This window comes from Gobius niger (assembly GCF_951799975.1).
Source record: "Gobius niger genome assembly, chromosome: 4".
Lineage (NCBI taxonomy): Eukaryota > Metazoa > Chordata > Actinopteri > Gobiiformes > Gobiidae > Gobius > Gobius niger.
Window position 1 is genome coordinate 15,408,423 of NC_136855.1, and position 7,897 is coordinate 15,416,319.

The window sequence follows — 7,897 nt, forward strand, 5'->3', positions numbered from 1 at the left end:
AGCTAACTGTGGGCTAGCACCACTTAAACAGTGTTTACAGCCAAGTTGAGTGAAAAAAAATGATCTCCATTTTGTAATTGGATGTACAATATCCCTCTCTGCCTTGGTCTTTTTTGTCAGCGTAGTATTTACTCTCACGGATAATTAATGAGTAAAAAAACGTTACATGCTACGACACCTGCAGTGGCGCTTATGGCCTCTAGGGGCGCGAGTTACTTACTGCTGCTTTAAAGTATTTCACTAGTATTTTCATGTCGGCGATTCACAGTAGCTGTCTGTCCATGTCCTTTTAATGTTGGACTTACAGTGTGAGCAAAGTGAAGTTGAATAGTGTGTATATGGGAGGAGGGGCCTGCTGGATGAGCACAATGGGCATAAAAGATTTGTCTGTTCCAAAAGGTTCACAGATTTAAATATTACTCCCTAATATAAGATTTAGATCATACGAACATTGATCATGATTGATTTGCAAATTACTGAATCATTATTTGTGAATAGTGATGTCATTTATCCATCATAGCTTTTATATGATCATCAGTGTTTGTGTGTGGATTGTGCGTGCTTACTGGTGTTACTACTGGAGCAACCGCATTTGCTCATTACCATATCAAATTTGCCACACTGGTAATATCTGCAGTTTCTGATAGTAAACTTGAGACACAGAACTGAAATGAAATTGGAACAAATACAGCAGCGTATATAATTTAATGGCATAAAATGATTCATTACGTCAAACCCTCAGGCCTATATTCACAATTAAGCATGCAGTTACAGTAGCAGTCAAATCGACCTTCTTTTTAGCAATACACAACATATTTGGCTTGTCAGCAGAGACACCTTTTGCATCGATTTGTCATTTCCTCAGTTGTGTTTGGCTTATTGTTGTTGTAGTGTATGTAAATAAAAAGAAATGAAGGCAAAACCACCATCTGGTAGTTGGCTTTACCACTACAACATGCAAAACAAGAGCTGTGATGTGCACGCTCTGCTTGGCTTGCTAGGCAAATGTGTTTTGTGTTGGAAAGTGTGGCTCTTGCTCATGGAGAGGATTTATTATCTGTCAGCACAGAGGACAAACAAAAGAGCATATTTGCTTTTACCCTTGAATTTTATCCAGGGCTTTACATTATAGGAGTGCATGAAGCTATATCTTGTTTTAATCGGATACTTATGGCAGACTTCATAAGCTTTAGACAGCGCAATGTGAACTGTGCTCAAGCAAAAGTATACTGTCAGCTCTGAATAATACTTAGTGTTCAGTCATGTTACCACTTCTTGATCTACCTTAACCAGTGCTACTTCAACAAATCTAAGCACCTAGATTTAAGCTATGGCAGACACTGGGGAGAACATGCAAACGAGAAAGGCCTCATTTGTCCAGGAGAAGCAAACCCAGCGAGTGGCGAGAGCAAGTGCGATTCCTGCTGATGGCTATACTATGGTATTACTATGAATACTTATTCCTATCCAAGTGCATCTTTCCTCAAATAGCCTGCATTAAGTAAATATGATAAAGTATGTTGATTGAAGTATCTAAAGTAAAAATGACTTTATCAGGGTTCGTACAGTCCTGGAAATCCTGGAAAAGTCATGGAATTTTAAAATCAAATTTCGAGGCCCTGGAAATATAAAGTTTATAACTCATTTGGGTTGTGTGCCGAAATCCAGTTGGTCATTTTATACTCACTACTGCCACCTCAGGTCTTACGCGTAACTGCAGTCTTTATATTAATTTTGTGCATGACGGCACTTCGGGGCCCGAAGTAACAACCTTTTGAGTGACAGTGCAGGATTTTAGAGGCAGTTATGGTGAATAGCTCGGGCCTCATAATACACATTAGGACATGGCTGGAACATGTAGGGGAATGAAAATACTTAGTTTTAACATGTTTAAGCTCTGTATAGTCCCTTTAAGTTGCCCCCTAGTGGCTGGAATGAGCCTTAAAAAATCATACCTCCGCACAGGAATGAGCAAGAGACTTCCTCTTTTTTTTTTGACATTCTCCCAAATTTATGCACTGCAAGTCAGGGGCCCAATTAAATCATCTCACGGGCTGGATTTGGCCCGCGGGCCGCCAGGTTGACATGTCTGCTTTACAGTCTTGACAAGCTTCTCAAAGCACTGTAGTGCTCTGTGTACGTGTGAACTCATGCCTTCAAGTTTGGGAGCTTTATACGGAGGTTTGAAGTTGTTATTACAAGATTCATTTCTGAAGTGTTTTCTTTTTATTGGATCAAAACAAAGGGCAGGAACACACTGGTATTTCTTTTTTTTCATGACATGCTCTTAGGTGAAAATCATCAGTGGCTAATAACAAAACACCAAACTATTCCTATTCTGACAAAGCCATACATTTTTCAGTTTGAAAATAGTCAGGACAAAATTGCTATTTCTGCTCCTTGACCTGACAAAAACAAATTGTTTAGTTTCTGAACATAACAATGTGAAATAATATGAAAACTCTTCTGAAAGTAAAAATGTAATGTTTATCAACTAGAGACTAACAGTGACTAAAATACACACAGCAAAAGTACACTTAAACTCCCACTAAATTGAACACAATTTGGAATCAAAAAGAAATCTAGCAATTATGCCTAATGATAATGATTTTTGTTTTTTTTTCACATATAGCTTTGAGAACTCCCTATTTACAAAGGTTTTATTATGCAGGCTTATGTACAGTGTATTTTAGCATACGCGTGTTAACACAGTGTACGTCTTATCAGTGGATAGATGAGTCTCACAGATAAACAAAAATAAGCGTACACAATGTGATTATTTGCACGCGGCTCATGATTACATTTGAAAGACTATCATGACTTTCAATCAAGGCTTGACTGATGGCTTCAGTATTTATAGAGTACAACATTAAGACTAATAGAAAATCCAGGATTTCACACATAAATAATTGATGATTATTTTGAGTATGAAAGTCAAAATAATTTATGTGTAAATATTATTTACTTACTGCACGGGCAACATGGCCAATAAGAGTACATAAGTTCACTTTTTCTGAGAGTCCTCAAGGCTTCAATGTAAGAAATCTGCTTTATTTATTGGGAATAAAAACGCCACATTAATCTCAATAGAAACCACTTTATTATAATTCAGTACACCTCTGCGTTGAATCAGGCCGCCGGCAATTCTATACAAGTGGCCTTAATAAAGTTTGGCCCTGTCAGGAGTTGGGGGTTATTACGGCAAAGTACCTCAGACTCGTAATGAGGCAGGATAGGTGCTGCTTGTCAGTGCTAATGGTTGTTTTGAGTGTGCAGCGGACCTGTGCCTTACATAGGTCATTCTTCAAACATCCAGCCAGTGTTTGTTGCCAGGCACTGCTCATAAGACATGACAATATAATAGGCGAACGGGGCCAGTTAGTTTGGTTGGAGACAGTGCCGACCCAGGGCGAATGATAAATCAGGAGTTTCTGTATTGATTCGCAGCGTTTACCACATATGGGGCAGCGCAGCTAAAGCAAACATGGAGTAAAGTGCCTCTCGGTCACTTTTATGGGCCTGTCCAGCTGCAGCTAATGGCTAACCATGAAGAAGGGTTTAATCTGGCCTTAGCAATGGCTTTGGTGGGGTTAACTCTAACTTTTGTAGTGTCACTCTTTCCTTTCAAGAATTTTTGTCAAATGATATGTTTTTTTTTTTAAACTTCTATCCATCAAAGCCAGTTCTAACACTGGTGGGTACCCTTTCTAAATGTTGCCCTCTGCTGACCTCATGGTTAGGAAACAAGCATGGATTATTATGTTCAATTGTATGTGTCAAAATGTCACTTGGAAGAGGCATTATTTTTTTTAAACATCTTCCACCCTGAAAAATGTGAATGCAATTTTGCATGTCATTGTTGTGTAAATAAGCTCACAACTTATTGCATAACATAATAACAGCTGATAACGTAATACATTTGGCCAGTTTTAACTGTAATACGCCGGTAACATAACAAAAGGCCAAAAACGTAATAACTCTGTTGTGCCAATAACGTAATAACGATTTACCGGCCAATAATGAACACATTAAACATTGTTTTTGTGCCATTTTCTCTCTGTTTTTCTGAGTTTATCATCAGCTTTTGTATTTTACTGCTTTTTGTTTGTTTGTTTTTTATCGAAAATGGTTTTAGTTGTTGTTTTTTTCACTTGAGTTAACTTGTTGCAGCTCATGTGCATCTTCCCATGACGGTAGCCCAGTAGGTAGCCCCTTGGGTAAGGCACTTCACCCACTTTGTCTGTGTGTGAATGTGGTGCATGTGAGAGTCAGTGGTTGGTGGGACTAATAGTAAACTCCCTGCTCCTGTATTCGGGGCACTTCTTCCACCATTGACTAAAACACAGTTTGGTACAATGATTGGGCAATGATAAAAAAATAAAAAATAAAAATAAAAAAACAATACGTTAAAGGGGCTAGATGCAAGTTAGCCAGTTTATACTCGCTACTGCAACCTCAGGTCATTCGTGTAGCTGCAGCTTCTATATTAAGCTCGTGCATGACGGCACTTCGGACCCGAATTAACACCTTTTTGAGTGACAGTGCAGGATTTTAGAGGCAGTTGTGGTGAACAGGTCTCGGCTCATTCTACACCTAAGGACATTGTTAGAACATTTAGGGGGAGGAAAATACTTACTTTTAACATTTTTAAACTCTGTATAATCCCTTTAATGCTTGGCCTCTTGACAAAATCGTTCCCTTTCTGCTACAGACTATTATTGTAGACACAGCTGCTCTGGGATAGACCGACATAAACAAGCCTGCCAAACTGTGCCATTGGCCTCTCCGACCACCACCAACCACTCACTCTCAAATGCCCCACATTCATACACAGGCAAGGAGGGTGAAGTGCCTTGCTCATGGACATGGCGACATCATGTACTTGTGGGAGCAGGGACTCGAATCGGCAACCTTTCGGTCTTTACACTCTGGGCTACCGTCCCAGGAAAATGCAGGTGAGATGTGACAGATTACCTCAAGTGAAAAAAAACAGTTAAATGCAAGAGTGATGATGAAAAACACACCCAAGTCAGATTGGTTTGTTATTTGCTAAATGTATTAGATTTGTGAATGATTTGTATCTTGTGAGGCCAATAATGTAATTACCAGCCAGTGATGTAATAATTATGACATTATCGGGCATTGGCACAACAGAGTTATTACGTTATTGGCCTGTTATTACGTTATCGGTTCCTACAGAAAGCTACTCTGAGCATCTGGAAAAAGTGCTACATAAGACTCATCAACTTGATAGATTATTTTAGTATTTCCTGGGAATGTGTGGGTTTGATGTTGATCTGGATTCTGACAGAAATGACCACATAGGATTACATAAAACAAGCCAAAGTCAATGAGTAAAAGTGAAAAATGACCAAAAGCTCAAAAACGTCAGTGTAGTAGGATGATGAGAGCTTTAATATGTTTTTACAGGGGCCACTCCAAATGAACTTGTCTGTACTGTGGAGAATAGCATTGGTTCTGCTGTCCAACGTTTGGTCTTACTTGGTCCAAAACAGCAAATAAAGTAGCAGCGTGCCACTGGGAGCATATGGCGAGGGCTGACTGTGACCGCGACAATATTAATGATCAAAGCAAGCAAAGACTTTAAAGCCACATTCTTCCCATAGTCCAAACTGGAGTCCTTCTGCCGGTGTCAATGGGTCAAGAAGAGTGTGGTTTCCATTTGGCAGGGATGAACAGGATTCAGCCAGGCATAAAAACATGTTTGTGCTGCCTGTTTTTGCAATAAGGTGGTTATACCCATGTCCAAATTAACACAACAGACAGTTATTTGCTTAATATATGGTGTCTGTATGGTTAGAAATGGAGAGTGGGAAGAGAAAACAACACAAAGGAAATAACGTTACGTAACACTGTGCTTGAAGTGTTTTTGTAGTATTCTTAAAAATCCCTGGAGTTCATAAAAGTTCCTTGCACAAAATTACCTAGGCCTTTGCAATCCCGAGCAAATCCACTTCCCTGGGAGTCTCTGAGGTGTTGAATAATATATCATGTTTGGTTACATGAGCAATAATATAAAGCATCCTCAGACAAAAAGGAACATGCACTTTTAGCACCAACTATAAAACTCTGGGGACACCTTAATGTGAACAAACATTGACTGTACATAGTATGGACGTGTGTTTGTCCAAGGAAAAACAGAACATCTTTATATGCTTCATTCAATGGATACATGATACATTACAATAACACAGCATTATGTCTTGTGATACCCGAACAAAGGTGTAGAACATCGCATACAGCCACTCCCATATAAAAGATGAATGTCCATATGAATTACTATACAGCTGAAGAAAATAGATGTTGATTCCCAGGTCATCCAGGTGGTTAATACAACCTTTTAGCATGAAAACTAAAATAACTGGTGGATGACAGATCAATACGCCTGGCCCTTAACAGGCATTGAGGATTTTTGTGATAAATCTTTTATTATTCATATTATAACCTATGTTACAAGGGCAGAGGAGAAATATAACGACGAGAGAGAGAGAAAGAAAAAAAAAAAAAAAATACAAAGAAATAAAAAGCAAATAAATACAGGAATCAAACCTAGCATTGTTGCAGAATAGTACGCGGAGACGTAACACAGAAACGCCACAAAATGCAACGGCAAATGAGATGAACGTCACGCCTCGTCACACATTGCATTTACTGTATACTATTGCGTTCAAACATATTTAATCATATTCTCTGCTAATCATTATGAGTTGGTTTTTGAGGACTGTTTGTCCTGTCAAACACCTGGAATAAGCTGCTCGGAGGAAGCCCCCCTGACATGGATAGGTGGAATATCACAACCTACTGCTGATGGATGAGACAGTCAGCAAAACCAACCATGAGGTTGCTCCCTAGATGGGGAGAGTGCATGGAAGTTGAAATAATAGATTTATAGACCACAAAAAACGGAGGTTCAAGCAAACAGGCAATTCAGAAGAGAGGCATATTCTGCATTCATGTCATCTCCCTACTCTCATACTCTGACAAAGTCCACAGATTGTTTTTGTATGATATTAGATGTGAACAATGAACAAGCAATACATGATGTCTTGATTTCTGGCACCACTTGTGAGAAATCTGTCCTTGGCACATATGCTAATCATATAAGAAAGGTACAAAGCGTTACATTCATCTACTGTGTCATCTCATCCGAGTATCAGTTCATGACGCATGGCTTATTCTCTTTAGCTTACAACAAAATATTGTTACAATAAAACAAATGTCCCCAATTTTCACAAGTGGAACATCGCCTTCTCTTCTGTAAGTTGCTATGTTTTAGCAAAGATTTCCATTTAAATGGCGCTTTGCCACCTCCATACCACACGGCCCTGAAAGCAGTTTCCATCAAGAGAGCATTGACCCATCCACACATTCATATGTAAGTAGATGATGAGGCCAAGGGTTAAGGACACTACAACAGTATATGCACTGGTGGGAGCTTGGATCAATCTACTGACTTTAAGATTTGTTGGCAATACTGGCTGCTTATCGACTGAACTTCTGTTGGCCTAGAGACAAAGGCATCAGAAAGGGCATCTGACACAATAAGTCTGATGTGCTGACCAAGAGTAAAACAGGCTCCAACAACACGGCCACACTTCTAAAACCTTACCCTTTATATGTGAAATGTGTGACTTTCTGTCTGTTGTTGCAGCATGACTGCACTTTGCCATTAGTCAAAACCGCAGCGGAAAGCAATTACTATCACTGCATTAGTTGTCATAGTTTGTGCATCAGTCTTTCACATCCTCTCTCTCTCTAATTGCACAGAAGAGAAAGTTAGACCGCAAAATGCAATTTCCATTTTTACAGATGGGCTGGGCCAACAATGTATCCACAATTTCACTCTAGTGCAGCATTTGAATGGGGAAAAATACCA